This window comes from Homarus americanus, unplaced genomic scaffold (genome assembly GCF_018991925.1).
Source record: "Homarus americanus isolate GMGI-L3 unplaced genomic scaffold, GMGI_Hamer_2.0 scaffold34921, whole genome shotgun sequence".
NCBI classification, from domain to species: Eukaryota; Metazoa; Arthropoda; class Malacostraca; order Decapoda; family Nephropidae; genus Homarus; species Homarus americanus.
In genome coordinates, this window is record NW_024741901.1 from 15,565,165 (window position 1) to 15,571,506 (window position 6,342).

The window sequence follows — 6,342 nt, forward strand, 5'->3', positions numbered from 1 at the left end:
GTGTAGGAGGAGGAGGCAGGGGTGTAGGAGGAGGGAGGCAGGGGGGGGGGAGAGGGAGGGAGGTGTGTGGGTGTAGGAGGAGGAGTGCTAGGGAGGGGTGTAGGAGGAGGGAGGCATGTGGGGTGTAGGAGGAGGGAGTGCTATGTGTGGTGTAGGAAGAGGAAGTTCTTTATGTGGTGCAGGAGGAGGGAGTGCTATGTGGGGTGTAGGAGGACGGTTGGTATGTGGGGTGTAGGAGGAGGGGTGCTATGTGGGGTGTAGGAAGAGGGAGTGCTATGTGGGGTGTAGGATGACGGTTGCTATGTGGGGTGTAGGAGGTAGGTGTGTTCTGGTGTGTGTGGTGTAAAGAGCGTTAGGCGTGCCGAAAGAAGTGTGGAACTCCTTAGTAAAATAAATAATTGGATCGCAGAACACATGAATGAATATCAATTTCCACAGCGATTGGGCAGTGTCGTCCTCACCGTTCTTCGGACCACGTCTTGGGTATACCTGTCACCTGCCCTCATCCCGTAAGAAAAGAATCCTTGCAATGTGTTGAGATACAAGTCTCATTACGGGCCTAAGGCGGAGAATAGCAACAGTTTGTACTCATAAAACAGTTAATTTTGCAATATGAACAGTAGAAGAAGATTTCCCGAAGGTTCTCCGATAATAAAAAAGTACATGATATGGGCAGGAAATGGGAAAAGCAACACCGAATTCATTACGTTTGACAGCTTAGTAAAGAGTCCTTTATACTGTAAAATAACTAATCAGTCGCAGAAAACACTTTCGTATTACGACTGATGATGCTATATTTATTTTCACTTTTTCCAATGTCACTATAAGCATCACCTAAAAGATTATTGTTACAATCACGTTCTGCATCGTCACTGGTTCCTTCTCCAGCAATAACACACAGCTGGGTCACGCTGTTTCACTGTATCCCACTTCTTGCCAGGTATCCTGAGTTGACAGTAACCGTATATAAGTAACTTCTGATCATCACCGTCGTAAATGCCTGCTCTAGAAATACGCGCTTTTTTCTAAATTATATTTTATCTTTCAGTATCACATTTCTTACGTCATCAAACTAATCGATTTGCTAAGGGATAGTTTTAATACTTTCCGCCTCTATAAACGAACCAGAGGGAGAAATTGTGTCAACATTCCCTCACCAAAGATGTTCAAGTGGAGGCACGTAATGAGGTCGTAAGCCCATACTGTCCTCGCTACCTTAGCAGCATTACAAGTGATCCAGGTGTGATTTTTCAGGGCACGATTAACACGTTTATCATAATTTTTACGATTTATCGCTTGCCTCTCCTTTGGTTTCTTCATACTCACTTCTCGCACTAATTTAGCAGCCTCATGCGCTCGGTATTGGCTAAAGATTATTAAAGTAATTACATAGAAATTTATTTCAAAGCCAATGACACTAGCGTAATTAGGTCCGGAAAATGCATATCATGGCTTTGCTGTTCCAAACGTGTAGATAGACGTTTTGAGTCAAAGTGACTAATGGAAAAGCCTGCAACCAGTCGTTTGTAAGTCCAGGAGCAACATTGTTATTTTTTAGGATTTTAAGTACATTTCATAATTTTCGTCTGGAGTGATGAAGAAGTGTCCTTGAATAGTTTCGAGATGATTTCACCATCCAGATCCCAATGGAAAATGAGAGGGGATCCACACAATAGACAGTTTTCAAAGAAACTCTTGGTAATTGTCTGATCAGGACAAAATAATCGCAATGAGTAAAATTGACAATTAAAGTCAGAGAGTAACAATAACCTTGAGTATTAGCATGCAAGTCTGTCAGTCAGGTCCATGGATGCTCACTCTGCTGTATTAGATGTTTTATATACTCGTATATCTCTGGAGGGAAACACATTATTTTTTTTTTTTTATAATATGGCCTTTTTTTTACTTGAAAAGATTAGCAGCTGCGGGTATAAGCTACTGCACCAGAATAAGCTATAAAAGTACAACATGATAAGAGAAAAATGAGCAAAGTTTGTCAAATATATATATATAATAAAGGCTGAAAGTGTTCTTCAATATGCTGACATTTTCAGTGTACTAATCACAATGGTCTCTCTCGCTCTGGCACTGTCAGGTTCGCATTCCCTGTTGAAAGAGTTTCTTCGAATCTTATCTTTTAATCTTCAGCTGAAATTATATATTAAAATGGTGGTGGCACTCGACGATTTAAAAACAAATTGAAATATACAAATATTCCTGACAAGATGCGTAGGTTTCTTAAGTTAGCGGAACGGATAGCAGGTACAATAATGCAAATAATAATACAAGCATGAAATTTGGTATGAACTTTCAATGTGGGTTGTTTATCAAATTGATCCGATTGGACATTCAAAATTCCAAAATGGCAGGCATTTTCCAAGATGGCCCGCAAATTTCCCTAATCGATTTTTTTTTATAATGACTTATTATTTGGCAATCTGTGAACATAAGGTGTATATTCCTATGTTTTAAAGCGTGCTGGAACATATTATGACTGGTTTGAAACCTTTAGATGTCTTTTTTGCATAAAGTAACGGTTCTGCACATACTTTTATCTATTTTGATACAAATATGTGTAAGTGATTCTTAGTTGAGCAATGAGAAACTTGTTTATATCTTGCTCATATCCTTGGGAGATATTGTTATAAGAATTATTTCATAATTACAGCTGCTGGCATGTACATCAACACAGAGCTTATCATCCCAGGAAAGTGCACGGCCTCAAGGAGGTCGGCATCGGTCAATGGTACTCCAAGGTAAAATATCTCTGTGGTCTTAACCGTCAGTCTCCCACGCTTCCTTTCATCTCATATTTACCTAGTGAGGAGGCAGCTGAGATAATTAATAATCACTTTGCTACCATATGTCATACCCTACCCAGTCTTGACCTCACTCTCCTCCCGGCTTACTTACCTTCTCCCTCCCCCCCTCCCAGTGCTCAACCATTTGAAATCGCCAACAAACTCCTGAAATTTAAATCCAAACGCTCCACGACCCCAATTGACCTCCCAATCAAAATATACAAGGAGTTTGCAGTCAAACTTGCCACCCCCCCCCTCTGTTCTATTATTAATGCCTCCCTCAGACAAAGCAAATGCCCTAATGAATGGAAAACCGCATTTGTCACCCCCATCTCCAAGGTCACCACCCCACAGTCCCCTAACGACCTCAGGCCAGTTGCCATTACCCTCATACCCAGTCTACTCTGTGAAGACTGTTTTTGAGTGGGCATTTGCTAGAATCTATCAGGCAATTGATCCACAGCAATTTGGCAATATGAGGACCTCCTCTACATCACACTGCTTAGTTAGTTTTCTGGATTTCCTGCACAAAAACCTGCAGAAACGTAAGACATCACTGGCCGTTGCCCTTGTTGAACTCAGGAAGGCTTTTGACCTTGTTGATCACTGCACTGTTATCAACAAGGTCATTGCACTAGGGCTGCCCACCACCCTGGTCTCATGGCTCACTGATTTCTTGAGTGGACGTCGTCAAGCAGTGAGGTATCAGGGTTCTCTCTCCACATTCCAACACCTCACCTGCGGTGTTCCCCAGGACACTCCTCACAGGTGGAAGTACATGGATGACTGCACTGTGGGGGTTACCGTGGACAACACCGCACCAGACTACTCATCGCTACAAGGCACCCTGGAAAGGTTACAAGCATGAACTACAGAGAACAAGGTCACCATCAACCACACCAAAACCATAGTCATGCACATCAATACCGCCACCACTCCAGTGCAAGCTCCAGCAGTCACAGTGGGTGCCCATCCTCTACAGTTCGTGCAGTCTGCCAAACTCCTGGGTGTTACCATAGACCACAAACTGGACTGGAAGGCCCATGTAAACAACACAATCAAGGCAGCCTCGTACCGTCTCTACATGCTACGACGACTTAGGTCACTTGGAACACCCACGCCAGAGCTGAGGACTATCTACAACGCCTTTATTCTCCCGAAACTAATGTATGCGTCACCAGCCTGGTCTTCTTCTCTCAACTCCACCCAACAACGTCGGCTAGAGAAGGTACAGAAAAGGGCCTGCTGAATCATGCTCGGCTCAGACTACTCAGGCTACATCAACGCTCTCTCCACCCTGGAAATGCCATCCCTCAGTGACCTCCACCACCAAGCACTAGCAAGGTTTGGCAGTGGACTACTGCACCATCCTCGTCATCGCCACCTCCTGCCACCGGCAGTCCCCCACCCACCTCGCGCAGTCCGCCACTACAACGAAATTCAGCCCGCACTGATAGATATAAGAATAGCACCATCCTATCTATTGTTGAAATAACAAACAATTCCTGATTTATGTACTGTACAGCCCTGTAAATGTGTTCAACGCATACCATTATGTCTAAGTCAAATGTAAGTTTGTATATTTTCAGCCACCGGCTGCAACTCTATTAATAAACCGTTTATTATTATTATTATTATTATTATTATTTTTATTAGAGCTGTACAAGTGAGACCAGAGCGGATACATTTACATCGCTGTCCACAGTCTTTCTTGCAAGAACACTTGGTCAGTTCTTGGCAGCTCGCTGCTATTGGTGGAAGGTCTGTTTTTTTTTTTTTTTTTTTACAGGGATTAACCCACCTGGGCACAGGTCACTGACCCACATCGGGGCCTGGGGGGCGAAAATTTAATAATAATAATAATAATAATAATAATAATAATAATAATAATAATAATAATAATAATAATAATAATAATAATAATAATTCATAATAAATAACATTTATAATAAATAATAAAAAACTGAAAACTAAATAATAATAATAATAATAATAATAATAAAGAAAAAAGATCAATAGTGAGAAATTATATACTGTGTGTATGTTGTGTTGTCAATAGTAAGAGAAACAATTGAGACTCTGCAATTGTGTGTAAATGATGCAGTAAGTCAGGTCAGCAGCCTGGGATTTGGTCACAATTTTCGTGATGCCATATGGCAGCAGAGTCTACCATTAGACAATACATTATGCTTCCAATATCTTCCCAGGCGGTCGTACCTCCCTGTTTGGTAGCTGCCTACTACATACTACCTACTACATATCTCCTTTCTTTTTCCAGTCCCAGTTAGCAGGACTTGGAATGTCTGGTTGAGTTACTGTCGCCTGACCCCAGATCATTCCACCTTGATAGGCTGCACACTTTACCTTTTCCTTTAGGATAGACCGTGTTGGTGGAATTGCATTATATGATCTCTGTTTGCCAGCAAATAAATCAAGTCTTGCACCATTGACACATAAAGCTGGACTAGACCTGTCATACATTACTACCACAAACTTTTCCAAGACATGGAAGTCTTCTTCACTAGCTGATGTAGGACACTGACTGAGTTTGGTAAAGGTACTGGAGACCTCGTTAAATACATTCCATGTTTGCCATGCAGTCTTTTACCTTTACCATGGAAGGCTGACATAACATCACAACCACTGAATGCATGGAAAAATGTGATTCTAGTGGCTTTTTCAGGCTCCATGGCTACAACTAACTCATGAACAGGAATCCATCTTATATACAGTAAGCCCCTTAACCATAAGAAATCCACATTTCTTCAAGACCAATTTCTCCTAGTGCTGTGAACACAGATATAGCTATGACAATGATATCTGTGTTATTGGATTTTATTAGAACTCATTTACTGCCTTCCAATACAACTTGTCTTGCATGCTCAAAGGAGCGAGTATCTGCCTCTTCACGGGAGTATGGTTGCTATTGGCATCCCCATAGTAGAGTAATCAAATGTGTGTCCCCAGGTTGAAAATTCCCTCTTTACAAGAATAATTTTATACGGCGTGAATGTGAGTGACTCATATATCCATGCAAATTGTAAATCATTGTATGGAAGCTTGCCAAATAAATGTAAGTGCAATTATCTGCCTGTATTCTTATTATTACTAAAGGTAATGACTGATTGGTTATGACAAAGTATAACCAATAACTTAGATGGATGTTGGAAATTAATGGAATTCATTATATCATCATTAAACAAGTATAAATTACATGGAAGGTCGGGTGGTGGAGTGAATTTCTTCGTAGATACACCATAATCTCCTGTAAGTAACCAGTGTGAAGGTGTCTAACTCTACGGTAAGACATTAAGAAACAAACTGTCATGGGTTGCGTTGGGCCTCCCGCACAACCCATCCCAAATGTTTGTTTACGGTAGAGATAAGGTAACCGGCCAGCCATAACTGGGACATGTAGGGGGGGGGCAGGCCAGTGAGACAGTGGTGTACTGTTCTTCACTTCACGCCTCAAAAAAACCAATTTAGCCAGTGGGCTTTAGACCTTGGGTTAGAGAAGACCTCCTGCTCCGCGGACTTAAGA